The sequence below is a fragment of the Callorhinus ursinus genome, unplaced genomic scaffold (genome assembly GCF_003265705.2).
Source record: "Callorhinus ursinus isolate GAN/ISIS: 27379988/994484 unplaced genomic scaffold, GSC_fseal_2.0 scaffold25, whole genome shotgun sequence".
NCBI classification, from domain to species: domain Eukaryota; kingdom Metazoa; phylum Chordata; class Mammalia; order Carnivora; family Otariidae; genus Callorhinus; species Callorhinus ursinus.
The window spans coordinates 4723066-4750170 of NW_027397087.1; the positions used below are offsets into that span (position 1 = coordinate 4723066).

Genomic DNA, 27105 nt, shown 5'->3' on the forward strand with positions numbered 1-27105 from the left:
TATGGAAACAACCTAATGGTCTATGGATGGCTGAATGGATATAGAGAATGCGGTATGTGTATACAGTGGAATATCATTCAACTTAAAACAAGAAAGGAATCCTATCATTTGTGTCAAAATACATGAACCTGGAGGGCATTGTGCTAAGTGAAATAAGTCAAAGACAAATATTACATGGTATCATTTCTATATGGTGCCAGGGGCTAGGGAGTGGGGTAACTAGGAATAGGGACTGGTGATTAAAGGGTACAGACTTTCAATTATACAATGAATGAGATCTGAAAATCTGATGTATAACATGGTGACTATAATTGATAACACTGTTTTGTATAGCTGATCTGCAATACTTAAATGTTCTTACAAAAAGAGGTAAATAGGTGAGGTGATGGCTGTATATTAATTAACTTGATGGGGGAGAATCCTTTCATCATGTTGTATACTTTACATATCTTACAACTTTATTTGTCAATTATACCTTAATAAAGCTGAAAAAAGAAAACATACAAATGGCAAATAGGCATATGAAGAGATGCTCAACATCACTGATCATTAAAGAAATGCTAATTAAAGCAATGTGATACCACTACATATCTATCAGAATGGTTAAAATCCAACAGAATGAAACACAACAAAACAAAAGCAATGTGACAACACCCATTGCTGGTAAACAGGTGGAGCAAGAGGAACTTACTCATCGCTAGTGAACATGCAAAATGGCACAGTCCCTTTGGAAGGCAGTTCAGCTGTTTATAATGAAGCTAAATACAGTCTTACTATATGACTCAATAATCACACCCCTAGGTATTTACTCAATTGATGTGCAAACTTATATTCACACGAAAACCTGCACATGAAAGTTTATAGCGGCTTTATTCATAAATGCCGCAAACTGGAAGCAACTGAGATGGCGTTTTAATAGATAGGTTGGGTAAGCAAAGTGTGGTACATCCATACAGTGGGATACTATTCGGTGATAAAAAGGTATGAACTATCAAGCCCCACAAAAACACTTACGAATCTTAAATGCTAAGTGAAAGAAGCCAGTCTGAAAATCTAAATGCTGTCGGATTCTATTTATATAGCATTCTCGAGACAAAGCTGTAGAGAGAGTAACCTAATCAGTGGTTGCACAAGGTTCAGGGAAGGGGGAATATTGAATAGGTAAAATACAGATTTCTTTTTAGGGTGGTGAAATTATTTTGTATGATGTTGTAATGGTGGATACATAACTAGGCATTTGTTGAAGCTCACAGAACTTTATGGTACAGAGTGAACTTTATAGTTCAAAGGATGCAAATTAAAAAGAAATTGTTTAAGACATCAGAAGATCCCAGAACAAAATGTAGAATGTAATAGAAGAATCTAACTTTGGGGCGCCTGGGTGGCTCAGTCAGGTAAGCGTCTACCTTCGCTCAGGTCATGATCCTGGGGTCCTGGGACAAAGCCCTGCTTGGTCAGGCACACTGCTCAGTGGGGAGCCTGCTTCTTCCTCTCCCTCTGCCCTGCCCCCCTGCTCAAGCTGTCTCTCTCTCTCTGTCTCAAATAAATAAATAAAATCTTAAAAAAAAAAAGAATCTGCATCACAAATGTATGGAATAATCTCACTGACAGGAAAAGGTACTGATTTGTATCTATAACTTACAACAGATCTTGGGTTAATGAAGTTTTATTATGATCAACAAGTTTCATTGATCAATAATAAAACACAAATGTCTGAATTTTAAAAAAGCAGAATAAACACCTGTCCAATAAGAAAAACAAACTGCTAATTAACTTGCCTAAGGCAATTCAAAATTACATATAAAAAAGTGAAAGTTAAAACTAAAATGTACCATCCACCTTCCTCTTTCAAACTGACAGTGAGAAATGTCCAGTACTTCAACTGAACGCCCACCTTGAAACAGATTTGTAACCATTTTGTTCTCTATTGTTACTCCAACTAGGACCAAGTAATTCAGTACACTTAAAAGAGGGCAATTTATCTTAAATTGTTGCTTAGTGTCAGTCAGAAAGGTAATGCTATCCATAGCATGCAGAAAGGTATTGAGAAGCAAATGCAAAGCTAACTAACCTCTTTCCTGCCTCTGTTAAATTATGTACAATGTAATTGACTTCTTTATTTGGGTGGTTCTGAATATTCAGAAAATCAGACACACCCATATTTAAATACAAATTCTAAATCACATCTCCTAAACAAATATAATAACGTTTATGATTTCTTGTTCATTTTTTCCTCTGTAAGTCTCCACCAGGATAAATAATCCTGAGTAGAACTAACATATCTTTTTAACTAGGTTGAAGTTGCAAAATGACTTCAAACATATTTTCATTTTTTTCTTAGAAGAAAGAAAAAGATGATGAACTTTTAGTCAAAGATATAAAAGCGCAATGATTTGAGAGAAAACTAGGATAGATTTTTCTCATTAATATTAACAGAAAAGAAAAAAAAAAACCCTATCAGTATAATGACACATTACACTCTGAACTGGTCTTCTCAGGGGCATGACTAATTGTCCTTTGGGGCAATAAAAATAAGAGTAGAGAAAATTCAAAAAGGAGGAATGTTTTGGAAGTAAAACAAAACAAAACAAGACACAACACCATGCAGATCTATCTAAATTGGTCCTGTGGAAAGGAGAATCTGGAAGAAACTCTTAAATAATTATCATTATTTACCCACCTGATTCAATAACACTTAGACAAAGAACCAGATTTTTGTCATCGGCATGCTTCTATTCTTGTACATATTTATTAGTTCTTAGAAATAAAATGTTACTCTATTTGCTCTCAAGTGCTATAATTTCTATCCTGTTTACCACTTTATTCTATTATATTCTATGATACTCACCTGCCATCTTACTCCATGTAAATCAATGGTGGATATGGACCCTGGGTAATATTGAATTCCCTGGGATATCTTAGTCTGGAGAAGTAACTTGCAAATATTTGTGAAATCAAGAGGAAAACTGGAGAATTCACCTATGTTTTAAATCAGATTAAACACACTTTTATTGGATTGCTGCTTGTTATACTTTTAAAAATTGATTTTGTAAGTGCTCTTAGACTATACAAAGTAAGTCATGTAAGAGCATTTACATGGAATCTCATGAAAGAATAAATTTTAAAACCAAATTATAAAGACATTATCAACTCACAATAGTAAAGTGGAAAAGCCCAGATCTTCATTTTTTTCCTGAGTTATTTCATTTAGATTATAAAATAGAAAAATTAAATTATCAGCCTAAATATGCAGACACATAATAGTGTTCCCCTCAAAAATCATGGTTATTAAAGCCACACACTGCTCACTAGAGGGTTACAACTTAGCAACTGCACATGAATCAGGCCTGTAGGACTCCACACCCAGGATGTGACTAGATTCTTTGAGACAAATATCCACAATGCCCCCCTATTCCCTGTCCTCATGGAGCTTTCATTCTAGTGGTAGGAGACCAACTGTCAGTCAACAATTAAAATACATAACATATTAGAGAGGGATAAGTGCTAGGAGAAAAATGAACGAAGGATAAGGGATAGTAAGCCTTATCTCCAATCACTTCCAACACTAAGCAATTTCCTTCTATATGACTCAGTCCCGAATGTAAAAGTCTTTCCTATTTTTGATAAACCCAACAGCTTTTCCCAGTCACTATGTTTAGAAATGAAATGTGTAATACCATTTACCAAGCACAAATTCCTTCTTGTATAACATCAAAGAGCATCAACGTGTGATAGATAAAGTATATTTTTGCAAGTGGTGGGAAGAGAGATCAAATTAATCACTGTGAAGTTCTATTGCTATTTTTTAGCCACTAGGAGTGAAGGGCTTGGGGGATGACTTGGTGAAGCAGAGGTCAGCCAAATGTCTCACCCACCTAGTTTATCCTTCTAGGAGAAATAGAAAATAAAAGATTGTTTTCTCATTTAGCGATTAGCACTCTGAGATCACTGATAATGTTACAAACTCTAATTACTACCTAATTTCTACTCTGCATTAATTATGTCATTCAAATGAAAATATTTCTGTGTATGGCAGGAGTGGTGTAGAAGATAAAGACTTTGGTCTCAGCTTGACTTCATGATTCCATATAGACCCACCATGACCTTCTGCAGTTATTCACAATGTTAAAAAAAATCCCCATAGTTCCACAATATATATAAATCTTCAGATGGAAAAATTAGTGTCTATCTAAACAGATGCTTCTCTTTCTAGCCAATGTGACAAAGCAAAACAAAACCTGTACGATTCGCATATGCCATAGGTTTGAAATATATACAGATTCTACAGTACACTATAACTTATCTCTCCCTTTCTTAGAGTAATAATAATAAACAAATCAAATAAACTTACTAAAGGGCCACTTTTAGTTTCTATGACTCTGTCATTTCATACCCTTTTCTCATTTGGTGAAGTGACTAAGTGGAAACAATTCTTCCTTTGTACATTTGTGGCTTTCCCATTTTGCTCACAGAGTTTGAGTTCTTCTTAATTATATTTGAATTATAGCTAAATCCTCTTGGCTGAAACTTCCCTTTAAACAGTGTTTTTTCATTTCATTCCAACCTCTGCACAAGTAAGATAGCATTTGAAAAATACCCTTTTTTTTTTTTTTTTTTTTTTTTGGTCATGAGGCCCTTTTCTCTAACACCTAGAAAAGCTCTGGTTCTCGGAACACAAACTTACCTACAGTGTCTGTCTAAGAGTCTTGCCCCACCTGTCCAAACTTTGTTACCACAGTCACGTAATACGAGCGCGTATTCCAGTCTAGGAAGTTAGCTCCCTATGCAATAATCATGCCACTCTCATTTTTAACTATGTGAATTTGTTTAAGATGTTCACTGTGCTTGGAATACCTTTTCTTTTTCTTCAGTCTATCTAATTCCTACCCATATTTCAAAACCTTAGATTTCATTCATTGTATCACATGCATGTAATGCAGGGACAACTAAACCTATTGTCAGTTGAACCTCGAAAGAGAATCCCATTGAACCAGTACAGAAAATTTTCCAGTGGCAAACGGGTTTTCCAGGTCCTCGATGAAGATGAAGTAGAAATTTCTAAGAGAACTCCCTTTTATGCCATTTGTAATTTGTTATATGTAAGTATAAGGAAGTTAATTGTCTAGAAATAAGTATTTAGTTCTTATTCCAGAGTGTAGATTCAGAGTCAATCATTTTCAGATAATTTTTTGGTTTTCCTCATAAAACCATCAACTGAAGAACACTTCTGAGTCTTTTTCTAGATAAATATCTGGATTGTATGGATTTTACCTGACCAAACAAAGATTCAGGTGTCCAGTGGGTAAGTAGTATTACTAGTATAGTGCTTCATTGAAAGGACTAATTTCTGAGCGGGTATACTACATATCAAAATTGAATACAATATTGGTGGCCTATGAGCAAAGGAGCACTGGTACAAAACTGCACTATTACTCAGAAAAGTAACAGGAGGTAAGCAATCTCTCTCTCTCTCTCTCTCGCTCTCGCTCTCTCTCTACCTCTCACTTTGATGTGCATTTCCACTCCATGTTTTACAAGCATTACTTTGGATCTGTGGAACACAACTCATGATATCATATTATTTTATTATAGTAATATTGTGGCACTCCACATACATCACACTAATATAACGAATACTAAAAACATGAAATTTGACTTGAAATTCATGACACAATGGAATAGCTTTGGAACAATTCAAAACAATGACAGTAACTTCTTCCTTCTTACCCTATATGCTATTATTTTTGGTAAGTGGAATCCATATTCCCACACAAACTAGAATTGCTAAACTCTTAATAGCCTCCCCATGGTTTTGCTTCTTACTATGATGCCTTCACTGATTTCATCATAGTTCAAGCATAATAAGAAATCATCATTTGTCCTCAGGAGCATGAACTGATTGAGGCTATTTCTACATTCACAGCAGCCTGGCTCTGAAATAACTCTTCTGTCAATCCACCCACCGGCTTTCTGCCAGCAGCATAACTGCTGTACATAAACTCTCCCTATGCTGGATAATTACCACAAAGCATCCAATTCGTTTCTTAATAAACTTTCACTTCCATAATTCTATTAATTTGTGACTCAAAAAAGGCTGCTTTCTGCTTCTAAAACACACTTAGCCTTAGGTAATATTTCACAGAAGATGATTTTAGATGCCGCTCATTTATAATCCATGAATGCTTTTTCTGATTTAATGAAGTACTATATACCAAAATTTGTGCTTTTTTCAGTTACATATAATAGAAACCCCCAAATAATTAAGGCTGAAACCAAAAGACTTATTCTCCACATAAAATAAATCAAGAGATATGTAGGCCAGAGGTGCTATGATGACATTTTTACCTGTCACTGTTAGCACATGTTTGTATACTGAAGTCTACTTTATGGCTCCTGGAGAATTTCAGGCAGCAAGCAAAAGGAATAAGGGGCCTGAAGAAGTATATCTTCCACCCAGGCGCCTTCCTGGTGTTTCTATATATTACGTTCACTTGCTTCTCACTGGCAAGGGACAAGGGGAAGTGTAGTCTTTGGGTTGTGTGCATCGCTGTTCTGAAAATAATGAGGGATCTGTTACCAAAAAAGAGAACAGATACAGAATAGGCAACCATTAATTTCTCTCATAACATTTTTACCTTTTTAAGTTCCTGCCAGTTGAGTCTATATATTTTAATGCAAAGACCACAGTCTTTGGGGTCAGTAGATTCTGTTCAAGTCTTGGATCTGCCCCTTACAGGGTATATCACCTTTGGCATGTCCCTATCTCTGAATGTCTTATCTTTAAAATGGAGATTCTAACACTATCTCACAAGACGAACATGAAAGAGAAAGTGATATGTATAATGATGCTTTACAAATAGTTCCTTTTACACGAGTTATTATTATGTTACTATTTTTTATGTATGAGTTTGTAGGTATTTGTTTTAGCTAAGAAGACTATGAAAGGAAAAAGAATCAATAAAATTATTCTATAATCCTGTGGTCTCTAAGGTTGTTTATGCTTATCTCAGAGAATGCAGGAAGAAAATACAAAGGCTTTGATCCCTATTAAATGAAAATAAAAACTTATCTAGAGTAGTGAGCCACAGAAAAAGTTGTTAGTTTAGCAGAGTAGGCAGGGAGTCTGAGCTCCTGAATGCAAACTTTCTCCACTTCACAACCTTATGGGAAACCAGTGCTAATGAATAGGCAGCTTCATGTAGATGATAGCTCTTCTAGCAGAGACAGCTGACTGCCTACCCAATATTAATCTCCTTTATTCATCTTCCTAAAAACCTTGATTTGATTCCAGTATTGTCTTCTGTCCATACAACTGAATGACAGTATTCATGACAGCAATATGGAAATGTATTAGTATTACCCATCAATTGGTTACATTTGCCAAATATTTTCTTCATCTTCTTTCTCTAAAAAAAGGCACATGTTTAAGGACATTTTCTAGTATAATTAGTATGATAAAATGATAAATGGCCAAACAGTGGCATATCTTCCCAAGAGGAAATACTAAAAATTAATGTCTGTGCATATAATTCATTTGATTTAATTTATAGGGCCATGAAGTTCAGAGAACTATATATTTTGAAATGGAAAAAATGTTATTTTCTTCAAAATTGTCCTTCCATATCTTCCTTCTGAGTTTGTTATATAAGTGCCCATATTATATTGACTTAAGTGACCTGCTATATCTCTTTCCTAAAATGCCTTCTGTCACAGAGAAAATGCTAATACCTTTAACATATAAAGCTTATAGAAATCAATAATATAAATAGCAAAGACCTTAATAGATAAAAAGATGAAGAAGATAGGCACATAAATTCTCTGGCATAGGTAAAAAGTGTTTTAAGAAAAAGAGAGTAGCCAACCATATTTCAAATTCTGCTGAGAAGTCAAGTAAGATGTGGAGTGAAAAACAGCCGTTGGAACTAGAAGCACAGAGATTGTTACTCTCTTGGATGAGTGTGATTTTGGTGGAAATACGAGGCAGCAGCCCGCCTGAGACAGACTAAGGACCTAGTGGTAGCAGAGAAAATGCAGACTAAGAAGATAGACAATGCTTGTAAAAAAGTCTGTGAAGACGACAGAAGAGAAGCCTCAACGCATGAGAGATGTTGGCTCCAGGTAGGAGATTTGCTGGGGATGTAGTAGGGGGAGGGAGCATAATCAGTTATGCATGTCTCTGAGGTGCTGACAGGAAATGGGATCTGGAGTACAGGTGCAGAGTTGTACCTTATAGAATGGAATGGATATTTCATAAAATTAATAGTAGTGATGTAGAAAGAATGGCTGCGATACACATATATTTTTATGTTGGGCAGTGGGAAGCTGAGGTCGTTCCCAACTGATTTGAGGAAAAAATCCAGTTTAGGGACTGTGAAAAGAACAGTGAAGAGGAGAAATCATTGAGTACTAAAAATACTAGTTTTAAAGAAACCAAGGAAAATATTTAAGCATTTCTGACATTCTCAGTATGATTAAAGAATATTTGGTCCCTACAAAACAGAAACAGAAGATGGTAAGGAGAGAAGAATCTGATATACAAGGCAACAAGATAAAATAAGAAGTGAGAAAAGTGAAAAGACCTAAGTAGAATAAAACATGCAACAGAAAAATTGAAGTCTGTTCTGGAGTTAATCAAGAGCAAATGAGAATATTGCTGTAGAGGCCGAATTCAGCAATGTGGGAAAAAAAAAAAAAAAGAAAACCCTGAGATTCTTTCCCAAATTGTAGAAGAATACAACAAAGAGATAAAAATAGTAAGGAAGAAAATAATGCACGTGAGAGATAGGCAAAGGGGAATTCAGTGCTCAGGTGTTCCGGAAGAGAAAGCAAAATGATTAGAGTAACAACAACAATCATATATGATAGAAGAAAATTTCCTGCGGTTAAATATTTAAATATATTACTTTTGTAGTCATATATAAACAACTCATATGTCTCAAATAATCAATGTAATAATATCCACATATAAATATATTTAAATGATAAATGTATTTATTTATGATATATTTATTAATAAAATAATATAATAAAAATGATAATTAATAAAGAATAATACATATATTTATTGAACACAAAGATTTAAAAAAAATCCCTGCAAGTCTATAGGCAGAATAAATAAATTTCTTACCAAAGTATACAAGTCTGACTAGTATCAGATTTCTACTCTGTAAAGTAAAGCTACAGATTTGAGTGGGAAATGTTATTTCCCAAGGATTTTACCCAGCCAGGTTCTCCTTTTATGTGTGCTCATATATAGAAAGAACATGCTCAAATACATGAGCTTAAGAAAACATAGCGTCTTTATACTCTTGGGGAAAAAGCAGTAACTCATAAAGGAATAAGAATCAAACTAGCACCAGACTTCTCATGAGCAGCACTGAATTGCAGAAGATAATTCAGCATTGAATTCCAAGTTCTGAAGGAAAATTATTTTATTCCTAGAATTCCATATTCAGCTGAACTATCAATCAAATATGAGGGCAAGGATTCAGAAAATTGACATCAATTTTCTTTTTCTTTTTTTTTTAAGATTTTATTTATTAATTTGACAGAGAGAGAGAGAGAGAGTGAGAGCAGGAACACAAGCAGGGGGAGTGGGAGAGGGAGAAGCAGGCTTCCCGCCGAGCAGGGAGCCCGATGTGGGACTCGATCCCAGGACCCTGGGATCATGACCTGAGCCAAAGGCAGACGCTTAATGACTGAGCCACCCAGGCACCCTTGACATCAATTTTCTTGCAAAAGAAGGAAGAGAAGGAAGAAAGAGAGGAGCTAACATAGTAACTCAGGGGTAACAAAATTCCAGTATAAAAAAAGCAATCTATTGATATGAAAATAAGCAAAAGTGTAGATTAGATTTCCATGGGGAATTGGTACAGTAAGAAGCTAAGGAAAGGAGAATTTCCAAGAAAGCCAACAAAAACGACTTCAGGGAGAACCATTAGAATAATAATTTTTTGAAATGTCCTTTAAATTTTTCATTCAGAAATTTGTTGGTTATTTTATATTTTGGTATCTTGAACAAATACAAGTCAGTGGGGGAAAGGGTTGTAGATTACAAATATGTCTTGAATATAAATCCAACAATTTGTTCACCAATCTCTATGACCCCTTCTAGCACTGAAAAAAATAGTTAAAATGGGATTTACTTATCACTAAGGAACATGTTTGTTTTCTGAAATAATTTAACTTATCCGAGGTATCTCTACGTTCTGATTTCTTGAAATTTCAATTTCAGATGCCTTAAAATTATGCTCCCTCAGTGTGGTAAGCATATAAAAGATTCTGCTCCTACTAAAACGGTGTTTGGTTTCAACTTTCTGAGTGGCCAAATTTGGCAACTTCTTTGTACACCTACGCAAACCAGAGGCACAGAAAGACCAGGGTAGGGGGTGGTCAGGAGACTCATTAAAACTTTGAGATTATTACTATTTTACCTTCTGGCTTGTGGAGGAAATATCTATAGCAAATATTGCCAAAAGTAGTGTTTAGGAGCAAGTGTCCTGTGGCGTCTATTAGCTACAGATAGGGTGATCTTTCCAAATAAAGAAGATAGTAGCTGCAATATTTGGCCATGAGAAAGAACAACACTTTGGAATTTGAACATGCGCATGCATATGCATACACAGGCACACACATATACGTACACAGAAAAACCAATGCTGTTTTGTATCCCAGCTGATTCTTCCTGATAATACTAGAACTTATCAATCAAACTGAAAAATCATTAACCTAATGTATCTTTCTTTTCAGCAACAAATCAAGTGGCATGTTTTCATAATGACTTTATTTTCTGATTTGCCAGGTCACACAGGTTATTTGGAAAAAGTACAATTAAAAAAACTTAACACCACATGACTGAGTCTTGTTTGGAAATCTTGTGTGGTTAAAATGAAAATGATGTTTCAAGTAGGAGGTATGAGAAGATAAATAAAGTTAAACAGAAAACAAGTATGATATTTAGTTATCCCTCAACTGCTAAGACTTTCCTGTATTAGGCAGTTCATATAAAGTATTTTATACAAAGAAAGCTAATGCCATGATTTTAACTATCTTCTGATATTGGCTACTGGCTCTCTTATAAATAGAGTTCATAAAGCAGATCCATAAATAAAGCTTCCTTTCTCTAACCCCTACCTTTCACTTTTCTGTTGTCCTTTACCAGAGCACCCACTTCATATTAAATACAAACACACACACACACACACACACACACACACACACACACACACACACAAAGAATCAAAAGGAGTACAACCCAAATGCTTCTCTATCCACCCCAATCAGGTCAGATTTTAACTTCATTAAATTGCTGTCATATGGTGGCTGCTGACATATATCAGGCTTGGAGAGCTTCACTCATCAGGTATTCTCTAAGATTGTTAATAAGAACAGCAACTCTCATTAGGGGTTCCCCAAAAGCAGCTAATTAAGGGACAAAGGTTGCTCAGATTGTGACAATTACACCTGTAAGGTCCCTGTAGAAACACCCAAATCTCTAACAAACCTATGTTTGGTTGCTTAGTACAAGAAATAAAGAGCTCGTCCATTAAAAAAAAATGAGAGGCAGAAACTGTCAACCATTTGAAAAGCTTTACGAAAATGATCATCCAATTAGTGGCTATGATCAAATCAGGCATGAACTCTCTCTGGATGGCTCCATAATTTTCCTTCTTGCATGGTGTAATTTCATATAGCTCAAATGAACTCGTGAGAGGTAATTCAGTTCCAAACAGTTTTCTCATCACTGCTAATTATACTAATACATTGAAATGCCTCCTACAAAATGCATGAGCCCTTTAAGCCACCTCATTAATGTGATATAATTTTTGCCAGAATATATATCAAACCTATTATCACCACAGGTTTTCTTCAGCATTTTTTTTTCAAAATGTCTATCAAAAGCTTAAAAAGTAGATTTCTTTGGGCTGGTCGTCTCATAATTAACTGTTTCTTTGAACTACTGTTGTCTATTGTAGTATTTTTTAATGGCACTAACAATCTTCAATATGATATCCCCCAGACCCACAAGTTTCTTTTTCCTCTTGGAGTATTTGATTCCTTAAATCTTTTCCCTGTTGTAGCTGATTCTTTAAATGGCAAATGGTGCATGCAATAATGTGCAAAAATGAGTTATACAAACTGAAAGCAGGGGTGTAAAAAGAAGCATCATCTGAAACTAAAATAAAGACAGATTTTATGGTATTTATGTCAGTTAATTTAACTGCTGGTAGGGGCTTTTGTTGAAACATGAGTTAGTTCCAGTGTTTAACCTTGCAGTATTAATTTATGCTTTATGGCCTGAGTACTTTATCATTCCCTCCTTGGGAAGACAGTTATCTCATTAGCCAGAATTTAATGAAATGCAAGGATACACTTCTTAATTTCAAAGATTACTATAACACAAATCAGGTGTAAATCTCAGACTCACTGCCCCTTCCCTTGCCTGTTTAAAAAGAGAGAGAGAGAGAGAGAGAGAGAGAGAGGGGTTCATTTTGCAATCGTATCACAGAAATTCATCTGGTGGAATACATTTCATCACAGCCATTCTAAAGGCATCTCTCATCTGTAAAAGTTGGTTTAACTTTGCATCTGGCAATATTGATGGCCCTTTAGCTACTATAAAGTTTCCAGGGTTGACAATTCATTATTCATCATCACAATTAAAAAATAAAATGTTGATAAGATTACCAATTCCCTAGACTTATTCAAGCATGGGCATGAACTCTTAACCACATTTGGACTAAACTCAATTTCATAGATAGTACCAATATATTTTGTTACAACTGGTTTTTCCAAGTTATCAGACATCTTCATGAAGAAGGTAAACATGCTCTGAGATTTAGAATTATTAAATAAACAAATCCATATCAGTTTAAAATATAAGACGTATTATCTGCCCTAAAGAAGCAAAAATACTCAGGTTATAAAACTCTGCAATGCCTTTTGCTGTCTAAGAGTTCTAAGACACCTGAACATTTAAATAATCTACCAGGTTGTTGCTGATTCCTTCACAGATTCTCCACTTGTATTTCAGGGCTCTTCATGCTGTCTCCTTCGCTGAGATGCCTCTTCTGGTCTGTTAGATCTGCCCATAGCACAATCCTGGATATGTAATATCATCTGAATCACCTATGATGATGTTTAAATTTGAGAACATTGCATGGTATCTAGGTTCGTTTGGAAATGGATGAATGCGTGGGTGGTGTACAGGTAGAGTGAATTTGTATTAATTTTGAACATATCTTAAACAATGAGAGAATAAGGAGCTTATATACTATTTGACTATACCAATGATATGAAGTAAGCAGAACCTGGCAAATGAGTGACTCCCTCTGGTTTGCTATGTTAATTGGGGGAAAAATACTTTCCAGGAATTAACAATAACTTAAAAATCATACAGTTAGCTAGCTATTCTCTTGTACAAATGTGTGTGTGTGTATTCTCTGTAGGGATTTGTGGGTGTGTTCACTTATGCTTAGATGCCTGCTGAAAACACATAGTTATTATCACAGATATAGGCTTTCTTTTAAGGAAATGGCCAGTAAACTCTTGAATAGAGATGCATGACATTTGGCTACCCAGCTACAGGAATTCTTTTTCTAATGTTTTTTATGTACTTCCTAGTGTTAAAGATTCGAAAATAATAAAACATGGTGTAAGGTGTTGTAAATAACACTTCCTTGATCCAAAACTGGATTCCTTGGAGAGGTGGCATGGTACCTTGGTCAGAGTGTGGGATTTGCATTTAGGCAGATGCAGGTTCAAATTAACGGCATACTAGCTGTGTAATGTTAGAGAAATTACTTAAATTTTCCTCACTTGTAAAATGAGATTAATAAAACCTACAAACATCTTTTAGAATAACAGTTTTATATTTATAGAGAAATTACAAAGACAGTACAGAGTTCCTTTATAACCTAAACCTACTTTCCCCTATTATTAACATCTTATGTTAGTACGGTACATTTGTCACAATTAAAGAACCGATACTGGTATGTTATTATTAACTAGAGTCCACACTTTATTCAGATTTCCTTAGTTTGAATCCAATGACTTTTTTCTGTCCCAGAATTCCATCCAGGATACCACATCACGTCTAGTCCTCATTTCCTCCTAGGTTCCTTTTGACCATGACAGTTTCTCAGACTTTCCTTGTTTGTTATAACCTTGACAGTTTTGAGGTATACCGGTCAGATATTTTGTAGGATCCCCCTCTATTGAAATTTATCTGTTGGACTTCTGAGAACTGTGGGGGTGTTTTGTTTTGTTTTGTTTTTAGAAAGAAGACGACAGTGGTAAAGTGCCAATCTCATCACGTCATTTCAAGGGTACATACTACCAACAAGACTTAATCACTGCTGATGTTACCTTTGATTACCCGGCTGAGAAACTCACATTTAAACAGGATTATGGCAAGTATTATATGTGAAAACATACCCACACCATCCTTGGAGCATAGGAGGCACTTAGTGATCCTTGATTTCCTCTTTTCTCTTCCATCTCAGCACTTGTATTAAGTTGCTATGATTTTTTTGTTCAGTAAATATAGTTTGACTTTGCTACAACAAAGCACATTACAATAAAGTTTTCAGGATGAACTGGATCACCAATTAGAATGCTTATGCGTTGGCTAAATGAATTTAAATTAAAAAATAAACCTATACCGTCTACCGTAAAAAAAAAAAAAGAGTGCTTAATTTAAATGAAGTACTAAATAGACATTGTTAGAAGAGAGTCTTACTTATTACAAAGGCAGTTCAAGGCAATGACCCTGAATATTACAACAATGCTCCAATATAATGTGGTTAACTATCTACTTGGAAAGCAGAGAGGACCCATGAGCTACTTACAAACAGATATCTCCTTTATCTCCACCCACCAATTTATCAAATTTTCATGAGCTACAACCTATTGAACAAAAATATTAGGCAAAGAATTTAAATTTCTGGGTTCTCAGTTCTTTCAATACATTTCTGCTTAGATTTAAAAAAAAATAAATAACATGTTTTTCTCTTGACCTAGCCTTATCATTTTTTTATTCACCTGAAGTTGAGTGAATCACCACAAGCTGATTTTCACCTTTGTTGAGCTTCTTCTCTGGCCACACAGATGGGCATATGTACTCTGGCCTTTCTTTCCATAACCATCATCATCCCTATTATTACCTGTACAATGTCTATTTGCTCAGCTAGACCTTGAGTTCCCTAGAAGGAGAGACCAACACTTGGTTTGTGATGTAGCCCCAGCACCTAGCACATGGCTGGCACACATTAGTACTCTAATACTTTTTGAATAGATAAATGAATTAATTTTACTAACTCAGTAGTAATTAAAAAATACTTTCATATTTATGTTTCATTCAATTTCTCAGAGCTGTAAGATGAGTAAGTAGGCTCATGGAGGTTAAATGATTTTCCCAAAGTTATACCAGTATGGCTTGGTGCCAGGATTTGGGGTGGTCCCTTTTGATTTTGTGTCCAGTGTCTTTCACTAGAAAGAGATGCTTCTAATCAAGGCATTATGCCAGGCAATGTGAGGTATATAAAGATATATAATCATAACTACTTCCCTTGGGTCAAAAGATGTATTAATGTATTTTGAAAATATTCTTTTAAAAAAGGTGTTATGGGAGCATAAGGTATATTAATACTGAGTGCTGGAAAGGCATTATTGATTTAAAAGAATTAAATATATATATTTTTAAAAAGTTTTCAACCAACCTTTCTCAAAGGGTATTATACTTAATGTATGAAAAGTGCTGAGAGATATACAGTTAGAAGCCAGGCCTGGTTTGTGAGCTCGGAACTGATTGCCTTTCCCTGTAGCTCCAGTGGGTGAGTTCCTCTGATGTCCCTCCAACCCCATGCAGCTGGCTTTGAAAAAATTCCAGGAATTTGGTAATAAAGCAATAGGAAGTTGGACAGTTCATTGTGATTTATTTCATCTGAAGGACCTTAATTATTTTTAAATTTTTAAGTGAGCATTTAGAATAACATAGGCTGATGCTCACAGGTTATTAAATAGGCATGAATTACTTAGCTGAAAAATAGTACAACCTTGATTCTACATTGTTCCCTTTTTAATTCGAACAACTCTCATCCTTTCTCCTCTCAAGGGCATTACTCCACAGATACCCCAAAAATTGGGCTAGTGGTTCCATCTGTCTCTTTTCTCAAGTTGGGTTTATCCTGGGCTGAGGAGAGAGACTGGGTCTGGCTCTTCAGACTGTACTAAATGTAAAATTAACAGCCTGGTTTGCAGCATCCCTGTTTTCTCCCTTCAGTTATCTCTCAATTCATTGTAATTCTTCAGCTACCTTTGATCTGGCCACTCGCATAACACGGAATGTTTGTTAATGGCAGTAAGCACTTTAGATATTGATGCCTGAGTAGGATCACAGTTTGGGACTCATTGTATTAACTGGTTATTAAAGAAGGCCAGTGTTTTGTTTTTGAGAGACTTGCTTAAAATTGGTAGTATGCGCTTGCTATTCCATTTATTAAATTTGTAAGTTTAGGAATGGACTTAAGGGTCAAAACCTGAATGAAAAATAAGAGACTATTTTTCATTCCATCTGAATGCATGATTGGTAGGCGTGGGTTATCTATAGATCATTTATCTGTTGGAAGATCTAAAAAGAATGACAAAAGGGTTGTTAGGAAACACTTTGCAAAGAGACATAAAAGTATATTTGATTTTTTGAATATATTTGAAGGATCTTTTGGCGTCTGGGAAGGTAGTAGTTCGGTCCCAATTATGGTGACTTAACTTCGAAAAGCCATTTCTTATGGAACTCAAGCTACCATTTACCATAGAAACAATACTTACGACGCAGTTACCTTTCTCTGGGCTGCATTGTTATCTATATGCACTGCACTTCAGGAAGTGGACATTTATTATCCTAGATAAAAATCCCAACAGATAAATAATTTAGCTGTTTGCCTCTACCAAACAGTTTTAATTCAATCAATGGGTTATGTGAGTTTGCCAAGTAATTAGAAAACCTCTTGATTTTCGTTATATGCTTTGGAAAGTATTTCAATAGATGATGAATTTACTCTTCTGACTTCAGTTTCTCTTAGGTATTTCCAGTTATAAATATTTTATTTAACTGATATTCCATGACTTCATATGGGTCACTTTTGAAGTGGAGATTGTGAAGTTTAAACAGAGAAGAGATACTGGAGTAGGGTGGTACCTTTTATGAGGAGCAGAAAGACTGCCCATAAAGGTCCAATCTTGACACTAATTCTGCATCACACAATTTGACCACTAAAAGATCTCCCTCTATACAAAAGAGATGGAATTTATTTCACATAATCTCATCCCTAGTTGCATTAGGTTTAAAAGGTTGATTTATTTGGTTGGGCTACTGACAAGTGTAGACTGAGCTGACCATAAAACTATATTTAGTTCTAATTCTTTGAGGGGTCAAAGGGTGAAAATTTATCCACTTAGTCTTATAGGAATTAATTTTTCGATTTGACTATTCATAGCATCATTAATGAAGAAAAGCTGCAAGAGAAAACAGACCATTTTCAGGAATGTGATTCAGAACATTAACACCTTAATTTACATAAAATTAGTTACATACTGCTGCAGTAATTTAATTTGTTTGACCAGTACTTTGCAACTGTGAAAAATAGATTCAGAAAGGCCAGACAACGAGTTCTACATATTTTCTCCAAATGGCTAGTCTCAGAATCATATGAAACAGAGAGAATTAATTACAAGACAATTCAGAATACCATAGTGGCAGCTTTGAAATGCATGGATTAGAAATGCATTCTTCTTCTTTTTTTTCCCTCCTTCAAAAATCTTCATAAAATGCCTGCTTCATGCCTGAAATAACTTCCATATTTTCCCCAGGTTTCATTACAGTTGCATAAGTAAAAATAATAAAACTAAAATTGTATGATATGCATGGTTGCCAGATAAAAACCTGAATCCATCTGGATTTACCAACAGTAATGTTACTTAGTATAACCAAAGGCATAAGTAAGGCCCCCAAAAGATACACTAATCTCATAGGTGTTAACCTGTTAACATTCAAAACTTAACCATTCTTACTTCTTGCAGAAGCCAAGTATAATTAATTTGAACTTTAAATAATTAGATGATTGACCTTAAAATTAGTCATGTGTGAACATAACAAAGTCATTTTCCTGTATTTGTGTTTTTCCTACTTTCTTGCATGGCCAAATATATTTTGTACTTTAAAATATTTCCTTATAATTCAAAACTTTTTTACTATCATTTTCAGCGAAGGCTGTACTCAACACTCCTTCCTCCTAACCTACCTTATACACAGTTCCTCATGATTCTGCAGGCAGGCTTTTCTTAAACCTCTGCTTTATCATCAGTATCTACTTAACAGCCAGGTTTCATGAACTGGGGTAATAATTTTTTTTTTTCAAATTCCCCCCCCACCCCCCCAACCAGCTTCTGGGTTCGAAGATAAATGATTTGGTTTCAGCTGTGCTTTCTATTTTCTGTGTAATTAGGAAAATAATTTGGTCCTTTGGTCTCTCACATGCCTGGTCAATGCAGTGATAACACTGATAGGGTCAAAGGCAGCTGAGGTTAATGCAGAAGGTCATTGCTATCCAAAGTTTTATACTCACAAAAGTTATTTCTTTTTTAGAATATGTTTTGAATTGACTAATTGATTTTTTAATATATAGGACAATTCTTAGATTATCATTGACACTCTCTTTGTCAGACAGCTTATAAATCATTTGCAATGCAAGGAATGAAATTTAGTCTTGTCATTCACCTGTCTCTGTGAGAGAATGGTGAGGATTAAGCAGAAAAGAAGTATAAAACTTTACAAATACTTTTTCTATTCCAATACATCTTTTTCTAAATTTTAACTGGATCTAGATTGTAAATCAAAGAATGTCTTTTAAGTAAAGCTCTAGTCTTATTGTCACGGAGCTATCTCTTCCTGGTGACTTTCCAAAATGGAATGCAACATGGTGAACTGCTAGATTTGATTTTGATTTTGTTATTAGCTAGCTCGGTGACCTTCGGTAAGTTCACCAATAATTTCCGTGTCCTGGTTTCCTCATGGGTGAAATGAGGGTTTTAGACTTGATGGTCTGTAGGATCTCTTCTGGTTCACTAAATTCAGCAATTGATACAGTACTTTTATTTGTCTATTTTTTTGGCACATCTAATTTTTCCTAAAGGATGGCAAAGCTGAATATAGACATAATTATGGACATGGTTGAGGTCAAAGGGCAGTAGCATTATAAAAGGTAAGTTCCAAAAAGCGAGGTAGAGTCACAAATGAACATAAAGAAAAACTGTCAGTTGCCTTTGCCCAATTTTTTCCAATTCATTCTTGACGGGTCTTCTTTCCAGTGGGATCCCAAGATAAGAAGAGGGCTATGGAAGACAGTAGTTTATTACCAAAATCCACTTTATCTAGACTATGTTTTGCTAGTGTAAACTTGCCCCAAGATTATAGGAGCAAGGCAAATCATGCACTGTCTTTTGAATTCAGTGGCCTTATAAAAATATCATGCCTTCCTCTAAAGTAATAATAATAATAATAATAATAGCCATGATAATCATAAAACACTGGATTCCTAAAATATAGATATGATGGCTATTCCTGTGAATGTAATTGTTTTTATTATTCAAAACATTCCTTTCCAGAAATAGTATATACCCCCCAATAAAGTTTGCTTCAAAATAAACCAAGTTTCAAGAGAATCACAATCAATGAAGATAATTTAGAAAGTAGAAGATAGTTTCTACAAATGAGCTCTCTGGTCAGTCTGCAGTATTCCACAAGCCTTGGAAAGCTTCCTAATCTAGTCATTTGTCAGAGTGTAGGTCAAATGATTTGCTGAATTTAACTTTCATCGATCAGATGCTGTTTTAGGGAGCATGTGCTGAACATCCCTGATAAAATGATAGCCTCTACTTGAATAATACATAGTTTGTACCCCAAGCTGTAACACACACACACACACACACACACACACACACACACACCCTCTCTCTCTCTCTCTCTCTCTCTCTCTCTGAAAGCTTGTCAAACCTATAATGGAGTAGATAACTGAATGAAAGAGCAAACTTCCATCATCACACAAGATAGTAACATGGAGAAACTAAACTGTTAAATCAAATCCGTGAAATTCATTTTCTTTGTACAACATTAAAATATATTCCATAAAATGGCAGAGCAATCCAATAAAAGAACAGGCTCTGAAAAGAGTAATTTGTGTGCAACAAGGTTATACATTTAATAGAGTTCTCCTGTAGTTTTGATCACATTTAGAATTCTATTGCTTTTTGTTAAATTTTCTCAGATTTTTTTCAAACTTTTCATCATTTCTTTGAAATATATGAATGTTTTAATGTATAGATAATTTATTCAACACCTACAGTTAAATGCTCTGTAGGCGTAATTTTTCTATTAAGTTTCCTTCTACAGCGGCTTTCACTTTGTCTCAAATAGATTACTCATTGTCAACAAATTGTAACAGGACTGATCTGTTAGAGTATCAATTCTTAGGTTCATTTCAATATTTTAACTATTTGCATAATAATTTTACAGAAAGTGAAGCTTCTGTGACTCATTGTTTCAGGAAAATTGTCAGAATACGTTTAATATTATTAATTGTTGCATCCGCAATAAAGCAGAAAATAATTTCTTATAATATGACCTTATGAATATGAACATGAGGCTGTTTATGCTCCTGTATTGTTATTTTTCACAGAAAATATTTAAGCAAATTAAGGGTAATTAAGACTGAATGAAGATAGTTATGTTATTTTTCAAAATGAAACAGACTTTCAAGTTGCTCTAAAAACACAAGCAACTTTATTTTTCCAATCCTTTTTTCTATCTTTACTAATATTACCAGTTATGAAGATTTATTTCACCTGGAATAATATTTTGCTTACAAAAATCCATAAATGTGTTTAATACTATGTTAGAAAATATAATTTTATCTTAACATGAACTACATGAAAAGTTGCTCTTCTTTAAGGCTATAGAAAATTGTTATTTGATAAAAAATATTTATGTAAGGATATAGGCCTGTAACAGGAAGAACTGGGTTCTTTTTAAGCATGCTAATTCGGCTGAAAACTATAAAGAGAGAGAATATTTTCCTCTTGTACATTTTCTGCATTCTTTTTCCTCTTTTCAGTATATATTGGGCTGTTTCCAATTAAATTAAAATGTGGCATGGAAGTTATCAATCAAATGTAATTATTTTGTGCAAAACAATATCACACACGAAATTAACATGTGCAACAGGGGAAGGTGTCAGAACACATCAGTTATTCCTCGGACAGCTCATCTCTTATTGAAGCAATCAAGTTCTGGAAACATTGCTTTGGGCTTCCTGGCATCGTTCACTATGGCCCTATTTCCTCAGGTTTGTTTACCTCAACAGCTACTTTTGTGGGCTCTCTACACAGGATGCAGAAATGGAGTCAGAACAAAACTGCCTCTAATGTCAACCATACCTTTCTGGTAGTATCAGGAATCTTTAATTTCATTTTAGGTGGCACATACTGGTATTCTATGTGCACAACTTTGGCAGATGGTGATGCAGAAAGCAAAGCATGAGTTTTGAAGTTTCCTGAAAACCATTTCCTCATCCCTCATCCTTCTCAACCTCACACATCCCATGTGTGGCAGGATTCTGGCTGCCCAGGCTTCCGCCATGACATCCAGTGGAGATCTGGGTTTTCCCCTGGCACCCTATTCACACAAATCCACCCTGTCTTTCATTCTTGAAAAGCCCTTTCTCTGGCAGAATTTAACTATGCAAGTAAAAAGTAAAAAATAAAACAACAAAAAACACACAAATAAAAACAAAAAAAGAAACAAAAAACTGTGCCAAATATAACTGTGACTAAAGCCTACAACTTTATGCATTCAGGGATAACAGTGTCACATGTCGAGCTCAACAGTGAGTAAAGCAGAGATGGCAAATACATGGTCCTCTCCATCCCTACCCATCTAAACATGGGAACTGATCTTACCATTCTTTTTATTAAGTTTGCATGAGGCTCCAGCGGCCTTTCTGAAACAACATTCCAAGAAGCTACTTCCAAATTATTTGAATTGACTCACAAACTGAAAACAATTTTTCTGAGTTAATGTTTATCACAGCCATGTGTTATGTTTACACTTTGACAAGAGGCTTCTGATGGCAATGATTAAGTCCAAATGAATGGATAGGAATGCTAAGCATGAAGACAAACTGATACTCCCACAAGAAAACTTAACGCAGAGCTTCTTAGTCGAGCTATGCCAATCAAATGAAATCCTAAAATAATTCTTCTGTGTAAGATTTTATAAGTAATTGATCTAAATAATACAGGTATTCCTTCCACTACGCTCTTATGCAATATGCGTTCCTCTGGGACACCATTTTTTACATTGTGTTATAGCTACCTGTTCTCATCTTCTTTCCTTGTTGATGGATTCTGGGCAACTTGGAAATAGACTCCACGGGTTATCACTTTGTAGTACCCATGTTGGTATCCTCAGCACAGGACTTGGCATATTATAGTTGATCACAGAGGGTTGAATTTCGTTGAATAAAGTAGCCTTATGGAATGTAGTGGCTGGAAGGGGTCTCACATCTGTCCCACCTCCTCTCTATCTCACTTTACAGATGAAAGGAACTAGAAGGCCTCACAAAACTGGCTTTATGTCCATGTCTTCCAGTGACCTGAATGTAAACTTTTCAACAAGGACTTCATGATTTGATTCCATCTAGCTCTTCAGTGTTACTTACCTCTCATCCCACTCTCAACCCCACTGACTTTGACCCTGGTCACACTGGCCTTCTGTCTGTTTCTAATACATACTTAGCTATTTCCCAGTCCCGAGTCTTTGGGGTCTTTGTGTCTTCCCAGAAGGCTCTTCCTGTTACTCTTCTCCTGTGTCAATCCTACGAGTCCCTTAGGATTCAGCTTAATATTCATTTCCTCCAAGTGGCCATCCCCTGAAGCCTCAGTCCAAATTTGGTTTCCCAACGAATCCCTCAAGTTAATCTTTCTTTAAAACACCCTGTCCTCGGGGGCGCCGGGGCGCCTGGGTGGCTCAGTCGTTGAGCGTCTGCCTTCGGCTCAGGTCATGGTCCCAGGGTCCTGGGATCGAGCCCCGCATCCAGCTTTCCACTCAGTGGGGAGTCTGATTCTCCCTCTCCCACTCCCCCTGCTCGTGTTCCCTCTCTCGCTGTGTCTCTCTCTGTCAAATAAAAAATAAATAAAATCTTAATAAATAAATAAATAAATGAAATAAAAAGAAAATAGATCTGGGGCGCCTGGGTGGCTCAGTGGTTAAGCATCTGCCTTCAACTCAGGTCAGGATCCCAGGGTCCTGGGATCAAGCCCCGCATCGGGCTCCCTGCTCCGCGGGAAGCCTGCTTCTCCCTCTCCCACTCCCCCTGCTTGTGTTCCCTCTCTAGCTGTCTCTCTCTCTGTCAAGTAAATAAAAAACAAACAAACAAACAAACAAAACCCCACCCTGTTCTAGGGGTGCCTGGGTGGCTCAGTCGTTGAGCGTCTGCCTTCGGCTCAGGTCATGGTTCCAGGGTCCTGGGATCGAGCCCCGCATCGGGCTCCCCGCTCCGGGGGAAGCCTGCTTCTCCCTCTCCCACTGCCCCTGCTTGTGTTCCCTCTCTCGCTGTGTCTCTCTCTGTCAAGTAAATAAAAAACAAAGAAAGAAAGAAAACCCCACCCTGTTCTAGGGGCGCCTGGGCGCCTGGGTGGCTCAGTCGTTGAGCATCTGCCTTCGGCTCAGGCCATGATCCCCGGGGTCCTGGGATCAAGCCCTACATGGAGCTCCCTGCTCAGCGGGGAGCCTGCTTCTCCCTCTGCCCCTTCCTGCAGCTGCCCCCTGCTCGTGCTCTCAATCTCTCTCTGTCAAATAAAATAAACAAAATCTTAAAAAAAAAAAATAAAACACCCCGTTCTTGTTCTTCACAATTCTCATTTTTCAACTATATATGTAATGTCTATTGCCATGATTAGATTATATGCTACATAAAGTCAAGGATATTTCTTTTCCACCATTGTATCCCCAGCATTTATTTCAGGGCCTGATGTTTAACAGGTACTCATTAAATTTTGCTGAAAAATTAGAATAGCGAGTTAATGTCAGAACTATGGCTTGAAACTAAGATGTCTATTCTTCACCCGTTCTTACCCCATTAATGATGGCCTTCTATGAAAATCTATAAATGTAAGTTGTATTAAAGAGCTCCATCATGAAGGAATGGTGGTTCTAAATTTCACCACCCAGTAGAGTACATTTTTTTTCGGATCTTTAATCTTTGATTTAATAAAAAATAGTCCTTTTTGATAAGCCCCTGGAAGTTTATTTTATAAGAATTTATTGTAGGAGTGGAGCCGGGGGTTGGGCGGGGACCGGGCTTGTTGGTGAGGCGGCAGCGGTGGCGGCGGCGGCTCGGCAGGCGGGTTCAGGCTTCGGGGGCCAGCCGCCGCCATGATCCTGCTGGAGGTGAACAACCGCATCATCGAGGAGACGCTCGCACTCAAGTTCGAGAACGCGGCCGCCGGTAACAAACCAGAAGCAGTAGAAGTAACATTTGCGGATTTCGATGGAGTCCTCTATCATATTTCAAATCCTAATGGAGACAAAACAAAAGTGATGGTCAGTATTTCTTTGAAATTCTACAAGGAACTTCAGGCACATGGTGCTGATGAGTTATTAAAAGAGGGTGTATGGGAGTTTCTTGGTAAATCCCGAATCAGGGTACAATGTCTCTTTGCTATATGATCTTGAAAATCTGCCGGCATCCAAGGATTCCATTGTGCATCAGGCTGGCATGTTGAAACGAAATTGTTTTGCCTCTGTCTTTGAGAAATATTTCCAGTTCCAAGAAGAGGGCAAGGAAGGCGAGAACAGGGCAGTTATCCATTATAGGGATGATGAGACCATGTACGTTGAATCTAAAAAGGACAGAGTCACAGTAGTCTTCAGCACAGTGTTTAAGGACGATGACGATGTGGTCATTAGAAAAGTGTTCATGCAGGAGTTCAAAGAAGGCCGCAGAGCCAGCCACACAGCCCCACAGGTCCTCTTTAGCCACAGGGAGCCTCCTCTGGAGCTGAAAGACACCGACGCTGCCGTGGGTGACAACATTGGCTACATTATCTTCGTGCTGTTCCCTCGCCACACCAATGCCAGTGCTCGAGACAACACCATCAACCTGATCCACACTTTCCGGGACTATCTGCACTACCACATCAAGTGCTCTAAGGCCTATATTCACACACGTATGCGGGCAAAAACATCTGACTTCCTCAAGGTGCTGAACCGTGCACGTCCAGATGCCGAGAAAAAAGAAATGAAAACAATCACGGGGAAGACGTTTTCATCCCGCTAACTCTGGGGAACAGGAAGAGGAGGCGGCTGGCAGCTGAAGGCTGGAACGCTTGCTACTGGATAATCGTAGCTTTTCATGTTGCACCTCTTCAGGTTCTTAAGGGATTCTCCGTTTTGGTTCCATTTTGTACACGTTTGGAAAATAATCTGCAGAAACGAGCTGTGCTTGCAAGGACTTCATAGTTCTCAAGAATTAAAAAAAAAAAGAAAAAAAAGAATTCCACTTGATCAACTTAATTCCTTTTCTTTACCTTCCCTCCCTCACGCCCTTGCCTTCCTCCCTCTTTTCCAAGCTGTTGTGCTTTGCAATATGTTACTGGTAATGAGTTGCAGGATAATGCAATCTTAACTTGTTTTCTCCTAAGTATTTGAGTTCAAAACTCCTGTATCTAAAGAAATACGGTTGGGGTCATTAATAAAGAAAATCTTTCTATCTTAAAAAAAAAAAAGAATTTATTGTAGGAGTGAACTTTGGGCTAGTACTAATGTTAAGTTTCTCTTAGCCAAACAGTATGAAAAATTCTCCATGACTACAATAGTAGTAAGCCCACACTGTACACAGCATGACGGCATGTAAAGTTAATAGATGGAGAAGTTAAGTCTCAGCTTCATTACTTCCTTGCCTTCTGATGCTGGATAAGTTTCTTAAATACTTCTGAGGCTCAATTTTCTTATCTGTATAAACAGAGGTTACTGATAATTCTTAACCCTTATTTAGCTCCTGTCTGTTCCATTCATTTCTCTATCCTACCTGAAACTTAGAACAAGATTTGTCTCACTAAGCATGTATTAATGAATAAATAACTCAGCATAGTACATATGGAATAGGAAATGCCCAATGCATTCTGGTTGCTATTTCTATTAGTAGTAGTAGTAGTAGTAGTAGTAGTAGTAGTAGTAGTAGTATTTTGACTCTCTTTATCTCTACCGTCTACATATCATACCAACTGCAGGGTCTCATACAAAGTAGGCCCCCACTAAATGGTGGTATGATGCACTAGAATGCTTTTGCCAATTCAAATGCTCCATAAAAGTTCAATGCATTTTCTTTAAGAAACACAACTCCACAGTGAAAACAACTGGATGTCCCAACTATGGAGGCTGGCTCTGACATAGTGTATTTGAAGACTTTTGGTAATTATTCTCTTTAATTTTCTTAATTCTACTCTAATTCAGTATTATAAGAAACAAAACAGATAAACATGGGGAAGGGGGAAGAGAGGCAAACCAAGAAACAGACTCTTAACTGTAGAGAACAAACTGAGGGTTGTTGGAGAGAGGTGGGCAGGGGGATGGTTGAAATAGGTGATGGGTATTAAGGAGGACACTTGTGATGAGCACTGGGTGTTGTATGTAAGTGAGGAATCACTAAACTCTACACCTGAAACTAATGTTACACTGCATATTAACTAACTGGAATTTAAATAAAAACTTGAAGAAAAAATAAAATAAATAGAAGGAACTTTGCATTAAAGATTCTCTGAAAAAAAAATTACAAAAAATCTGATCCATATATCAGCATGGCATAGTCCAGTGTGATGGGGTTCAGGGCGGGCCACCCCAAAATATGCCACTTTGGTATATTGATTATTTTGAATTAAAGTTACTTAAGAAACAGCTGGTGCAAGAGGAACACTCCGGCTTTCCTCTGTCTGTCTGAAATTAGGAAATAAATTCCCCATTTGAAGGGGCCTTCCCTGCACCAGGAGAGTAAA

The 27105-nt window shown here is 36.5% G+C and overlaps 1 pseudogene; it reads left to right on the forward strand.

Annotated features, from left to right (window-relative positions):
• The first annotated feature begins 24391 nt into the window (after positions 1–24391).
• Positions 24392–25842, forward strand: LOC112833271 (actin-related protein 2/3 complex subunit 2 pseudogene; annotated as a pseudogene).
• The last annotated feature ends 1263 nt before the right edge of the window (positions 25843–27105 follow it).